This window comes from Gracilinanus agilis, chromosome 2 (genome assembly GCF_016433145.1).
Source record: "Gracilinanus agilis isolate LMUSP501 chromosome 2, AgileGrace, whole genome shotgun sequence".
NCBI lineage: Eukaryota > Metazoa > Chordata > Mammalia > Didelphimorphia > Didelphidae > Gracilinanus > Gracilinanus agilis.
The window spans coordinates 193,078,915-193,085,948 of NC_058131.1; the positions used below are offsets into that span (position 1 = coordinate 193,078,915).

Genomic DNA, 7,034 nt, shown 5'->3' on the forward strand with positions numbered 1-7,034 from the left:
GAAAGAAGGAAGGAAGGAAGGAAGGAAAAAGAAACAAATGACTTTCCCATCTTCCTGAGTTCAAATCTGGCCTCTGGCAGAAGCTGTTTTTGCTTTTTTCTTTGTTTCCCCAGGACTTAATTCAGTGTCCAGCAGATAGTGAGTACTTAATAAATGTTTGTTGATTGACTGGTTAATTGAGAGATGTTGAATGGGGCAATAGTTTTATGTGAGGCTATTGATTTTCTCTTTAACTCTAGGATTCTTTGATTCTAGCTCTAAAAATATGTACTACTATATATACTACTTCTTAAATTCCTGAAGTTCAAATTTTTCCCCAAAGAAGAGTAAATTAATTTAAAGATAAATATTACATATGTATATAGTTATTTATAATAAAGCATGCTATTTGTGCTCTTATGTGGTCTATACTTGATTTCATTTAAGTTTTATTCATTTAAGAAGAGAAACCTTTAATTTAAATAAACAAATTCCTTTTTGTTGCAGTTTTATTATTTCAACCAAAATGGCAAAAAGAAATAAACAATCAGAACTTTGATTTCCAGTGGACCATCTTATTTAATTCTTTGCATGAAGCTGGGCAAATGTCAAAGAACAAAATTTATGTTGTTTTTTTTTTTTATTTTACAAACTGCTTTACATTGTTAACTATCTCAAAAATGTTTGTGTATCATCATAATCACCAACATCATTTAGCTGGAATGTGAAAACCAATTCAGAATGTTTTCTTAGATGAGCTGCTCATGAAGAAACCAGCAAAGGAGACCTCTACTGAGAGTCTGAGGAACAATGAATGACTATCTTCCAAAAAGAGACAAATAATCTTGTCCAATGAATCACTATGAGATGTGATTGACCTATAATCTATACAATGATGAATTAACTATACCTATAAGGCCAAGGGCAACATTCCACCCCAGTGATTATTCCCATTGGTTCTAAAAGCCTTCATGATATTGCAGCTGTCTAATTAATTCCAGATTCACTGTGCTGCTATTGTTATTACTGAGCAATGTGTGCTGCAGGCACTAGAAAAACAAGAAAGTATGATTCTGGATGAACCTAAACTAGGCAGGATCTCATGTCATTTGTAGTCTGTTTTGTTCTTTTTTGGGGGATGGGTAAAAGGAAGTGGGATGTCAAAGACAGTTTTCTCATCAGGTACAAATTGGACAAGATGACTTCTGGGGTTCTTTCTAACTCTTGAGAGTTCTGTAATGCTGTGTTGTATCCTCTGGACTTGCCTAGAGATACTTTTGTTTACTCTAATCAGTACAATACAATTGGCAACTCTGGCAGCTCAGTAAATGGTGACTCTCCATCCCAGATTTTATAAGGCAGTCCTCATTTTGAGCATCATCAGATCATAGACAAAGCTGGAAAGGACTTGGAGGTTATCTAGCCTAATCCCTTCATTTTAAAAAGGAAGAAATGGAGAAGAAAAGGATATTTAAAGTTTTAACAAAAGGAATATCTGTGCATATAATTATTTGGTTTGGAAAATGGTTCAAATTTACATACCTCTTTAATACTTGGGTCATATATAGAGAGCCACTCTATACCTTAGAAATCATACAGTCCAACCCATTTATTTTACAAGTAAAAAAACTAAAGCGCACAAATGTCAATTGACTTTTCCAAGGGCATACAGATAGAAGAGTCAGCTTTTGAATACAAATCCTTTGATACCAGACCCAATGTTCTTTCATCTCTAGCACATGAAGTCCTTTCCTCACCACAAGCCCTATACTTAAATTGAACAAGCATCATATAACCAATTTGTTGATAAGGAAATTGAAGCTAAAAAATATCAGATGACATAGCAATGGTCTCATGCATAACTAATATCAGAGATAGGACTTGAAGCCAGATCTGAGACCAGACCATTTCACTTCACAGAGTGCCTAGACTTTGAGTCTAAAAGACAGCTTCTTGAATTTAAATCTGGTCTCAGATACTTCCTAGCTGTGTGATCCTTAACAAGTTACTTAACCCTATTTGCTTCAGTTTCCTCATCTGAAAAATGAGGCGAAGGAAATGGCAAGTCACTCAAGTATCTATGTCAAGAAAAGCGCAAAAGGGAATCATGAAGAGTTGGACAGGACTGAAAAGTGACTGACAACAACATACCTATCAGACTTGTCTAAAGAGATTGAAGTAAGATCAGAAAATCTTAAAAGAGAATAGAAGTTCCCCAAGGACGGGAACAAGTTTTGTATATCATCCTAGCACAATGATATGCACGTAGTAGATGCTTAATAAACATCTGTTGAATGGAAGAATGAAGTGGAAGATGAATTACTACATTAATAAAAATCTTTCTGCCATTCTGATCCAAGGCCATTAACTGGGTGTTGGAGTTGGAAATGGCTATGGTATAGAAAGGGTAGCATACTGGGGAGAGGTTTTCTCATTTAAATACTCACTAGCTTTCAGAAAAAGAAATCAATCAATATGGATTCAATCAAGATTGAAAAGGAGATCAATATTATAACATTATTCCTGGGATTCACCTATTTTTTGGTATAGTGTTATTAAAAGATTTTTAGAATATTGAAGAATTTCTTTGACAGAATAATGTCCCATTGATGAGTTTTACTGTAGACCTATTACATGAAGTGTTTTTCTTTTCCTTCCTAAACCCCAAATTGCCTTAAATGTTATAACTGTTCTCCTTAATTTGAATTCCTCATTATGCCAAGTGTGGTCATCAAATAACTATGAAACATGTATTTAAAGCTCCAGGTTTTTTCTCACTAAAAACTTTATCTAGTTCTATACTTACACACATTTCATATAGATGTAGATATCCATATATACACCCATGTATATATTTATATAGATATATGGGTGTGTTTACATGTAACTCCCTTCTGAAAGAGAGTGTAAGGAAGTCAGTCTGGCAATTGTATTTGCAAGGACAAAAGATTGTGCAGGAAATAGATCTGATCACAAAGCAAGATCCTTGTTTCTATATCAGGATGTAGGTGGGGGTGTTAAGGGGGAGAGAGGGTGGGGAAGTTCTAATAATAGGACATTATTAGCTTTGGATAAAGGGCTGAAGGGCTTCATTGATGTTCATTAAGATTTACTAATTAGACAGTGAATAACTGCCATTTAATGGGAAATGGGGGTAGGGTGAGAATAAACATAGAACAGAGTGAACTCTTCACTCCCCTTATGCTTTGAGGTAGAGAGGATGGGTAGGTACTTTAAAACTTGTCATTACTAAGCCTTAATGGGTTCAGCGAAAATATAGCTTGTATTACACATCTTTCATCTTGTCCTCCTGAAAAATATTCCGAGGAAGAAAGGCAGGAAGAGGCAAAAATGAGGAAAGTTAGGGTGTCTGGTTTTGCAGAAATCTGAGACACTGATAGAAACTTTTAAAATATCTCTTTGAAATGTATTTAGGACATATATTCATAGTGGAACAATCTGTCCAGGTAGCTGGTTCAGTGCCTAATGAAAGGGGAAGAAGGCTTCTATAATGGTAGATAGAATCAGAGCATTATAGGACTGGAAGAAGTGTTTTACTATAGTAGCCATTGGGTTGGGGACTAGCAGTCCAGTAAATGGAGCTGGTTTTAAAATGTTCCCTGGGAGGCTGATTTTCAACACACTACTGTAGGTGTCTGTAAGTTGATAGTTTGAGGCAGCCTAGGTGTTTCAAAGTCTTTGTTTCAATGTTCCTATTTTGAGTTGCCTTTTAATCATCCTCTACAATGATGTAAGCCAGCCTGCGAGTGAAACAATACAACTGATCCAGGATTCTTAATACCACGGTTATGTGATTTACTGCCACACTTTGCTTAGTCAGCTGGGCAAAGATTTAATGAAAATAAACAATGTATGATGGTATATCTATAGATCTGATCCCAAGACTTAAGCTATGGGGTTTATAGTAAGACAGTGGCAAAGTAAACACAGGAGTGTGGAGCTGAAGGTAGAGAGCATGGCTGCGCTTTCTGTGCATGTGTATGAGTATATATGTGTAAGAGAAAAAGAGATCAAGGGAGTCAGACGCCCAGGAGCATGCTCAGTAGTGTTCTGGGCTCCCTGAACAGGCTGGCAGTCAGTGAGGTGGATTAATTGGATCTGATGGAAGAGAAGAGCATGATTAAAACTGACACCGATCCAAGTCTCTGGAAGGACCTCTAGCAAATGAATCTTTCTTGGAGGCCAAATTCAAGGAGCAACCTCCACCCTCCGTTTGTTGTTGTTAAGGGATTACATTTTTATTAATATATAAACAAAACAAACCTCCAAATAGGCTATGCAGAAGCACATATGTGTTCTAATTCCCATCTGTAAAGCATTTTTACATTGGACAGTGGTCCAGAAAACATGTTCAGCATTAAGCTGGTAAAGCAACAATAAGATTCTAAATGACCGTCCTCCCCACTCCACTCCGCCACCCCCACCCCCCAATTACGGGCAGAATTGGACCTGAGACCCTGCCAAAATATGGCAACTGATGCTCAGACTAGACTAATTCCTTTACCTACGAGCGATAAAGTGTTTTTACACATTCACACGCGCATGCACGCACGCATACACACGGTTGTTTGGACCTGTAGGATGCTCCTGCTTGTCAGTGGGAGATGCTGCTTGTCAGTGGCCTGAGGTTGGGGGATCCCGCCGAGAGATCGGTACTCACCTCTCGGTCTCAAGAGAAGCGTGGGCCACGCCTACATGAGTAAAGTGGGATCTTCTCCTCTAAGGCACTCCAAGGCTCCCGGGGCACTCCCGCTCTAGCCCCGAGCTGAAGAACCTTCGCTCCGAGTTCGGACCCAAACCAGCCCCCTGCTTCTGAGCATGCCCAGCTCACATAAGAGTTGCACTATGTAGACTCCGCTTCTCCGGGTTTTAGCTCTGGCTAAAAGGGAACAGAGAGAGGGAGATGCTAGACTGAGGGCTTCAAAGAGGAACTGCCTCTGAAAAGGGCAAGGAGGGGAAGGGGGGAGAGAGAGAGAGAATAAGAAATGAGCTGGCTGGAGCCGCAGATGGAAGCGCTACAGTGCTACCGATATTTATCAAGCTCCACCTATGTTCTTCTCCACTGGGGAGCCTTCCACTGAGCAGGGTGATTAACATGCAACCCAGGCCTCCTGAGTCGGCTCTGTTTGTAGAGATATTGGCAAAGCAACAGGAGAAGGCGGAGAAGGCAATGGGAGAAATGGGGCATCCCCCTCACTCCCCCCCCCCCCCGCAAGGAGACAAGATCCCTTAGGGATTTTGACGTAGCTGGGGGTGGGTAGGAGCCAGTGTCCATTCCTAGAACAGTAGACTCTGTGGGTGGCGAGAGCAACTTGTTTGCTCCGGAGCCTTGGGCATGTGGGATTAGTTTATTCATTCCAAGACAGGAAGGGGGAAAAAATCAGACTGATGATGGTATTCTTTGCCCAGTGCCCTTTGTAGTTCAGTTTTCTTATTTCCCTCCCCAGAATTCCTACTTAAAAAATAAATCACCTTTTTACCTATTATTTTGAGAATCCCAAACTCCTCTCACACTAAATCCCTTGGGAAATCGAAGCTGCCTTCACGTAGTTTATTTAATTCCTGAGCATGCACAGGCCAAAAAAAAAAACAACAACAAAAAAAAAAAAACAGCGAAAAGGGAGTAGAGGTGGGCAATTTTCTGTCTACATGTCTGTCTCCACTGCCCATCTTCAGCCCTATTTGTAAATCAGACGAAGGCACATTCTTGGGGTTGCCGTGACTCAGGTCCGGTGAATTCAATCACTTACAGCCCCTTACCTCACTCCTATAGCCCTTCCATGAAGGTCTTTTCCCTGATAGCCACAGCACTCCGGTCACCATCCCCACCCAGGCATGTGGTCCACCATCCAGAGGGACTTGCGTTCACGTTCTACCATGGCATCCTCGCATCCTCAAGTCCAGGTTTTAGCGTTCTCGGTCTGCCGAGCTAAACTGCCAACCTGTAGACAGTATGAGGGCAGAGGGAGTGGAACAGCTACATCAGGCGCCCCCGTGCTTAACAACCATTCACATATCCAGATGGATTGGTGCAGAGTGGGGGAGGTAGAACTTTCCCCCAGCTGGGTGCACACCGTGCAAAGAAATGGCTGAATTGCCTTCCTCCGCTCGTTGACGACTGTGTGATGCACTTGGGGTCAGATGTTTAGATTAAAGGGGGCTGGGAATTCCTTTGTTTAATTCCACCTACTTACTGTACACACAGCAGTGAGAAGCCAGCGTGCATTTCACTTCCAAGGCTTCACACACACCCACTCACCCATATATCCCCATTATGCTCTTTTGTTGCATTTAACCCTCTCTGGAATCAAGGGAGTTTTTCTGGAAGTTTTAGAGGCTTAATGACATTTTTTAGACATGCTTATAACATAATAAGCTGAATGGGAACTGCATGATCTTTAGATTGTTTCATAAAAAACTTTCAAGCAATTGGAAAAGAAGCAACATGGGATTGTGATAAATCAGCAGGATTCAGAGGACCCAAGTTCACATTTCATTTCTGCCCTTTAGGACTAAGTGGCTTTGGACAAATCACTAAACTTCCCCAGACCTCAGTTTCCTCCTTTGCAAATTGTAAGGAATAGATTTAGTATAGTTATTTCTAATATCCCTCTCAGTATCCAGTTGACAGTGGATAGAGCTCCAGTCCAGGAGTCAGGAAAATCTGAATTCCAATGGAAAGTCACACACTTGCTAACTGTGTCACCCTGACCAAGTCACTTAACCCTGTTTTGCTTCAGTATTCTCATCTGTCAAATGAATTGGAGGAGGAAATGGCAAACAACTCCAGTATCTTTGCCAAGAAAACCCTAAATAGGGTCACAAAGAATTGGACACAACTGAAAAAAACAACTGAACAAAAAATATTTCTTTGAGTTCTAAATAAGAGATCCTGAGGAATATGGGAATATGAATAAGTAAAATATCATTGTATTATTTTGGAAGTTTGAGACAGGTGGTATATTCGTTGTTATGTTTGACTCTTCATGACCCCATGGATTTGTTCATGGAGTTTTCTTGAGAAATATACTAGA

The 7,034-nt window shown here is 40.2% G+C and overlaps 1 protein-coding gene across 1 annotated transcript in view; it reads right to left on the reverse strand.

Moving 5' to 3' along the window:
* The window catches only part of KBTBD11 (kelch repeat and BTB domain containing 11), a 39,780-nt gene extending 34,928 nt beyond the window's left edge, over positions 1-4,852 (reverse strand). The window contains exon 1 of the mRNA XM_044660921.1: positions 4,661-4,852. The gene's annotated coding sequence lies outside the window, so the exon portion shown is untranslated. The remainder of the gene's footprint in view (positions 1-4,660) is intronic.
* Between the last annotated feature and the right edge of the window lie 2,182 nt (positions 4,853-7,034).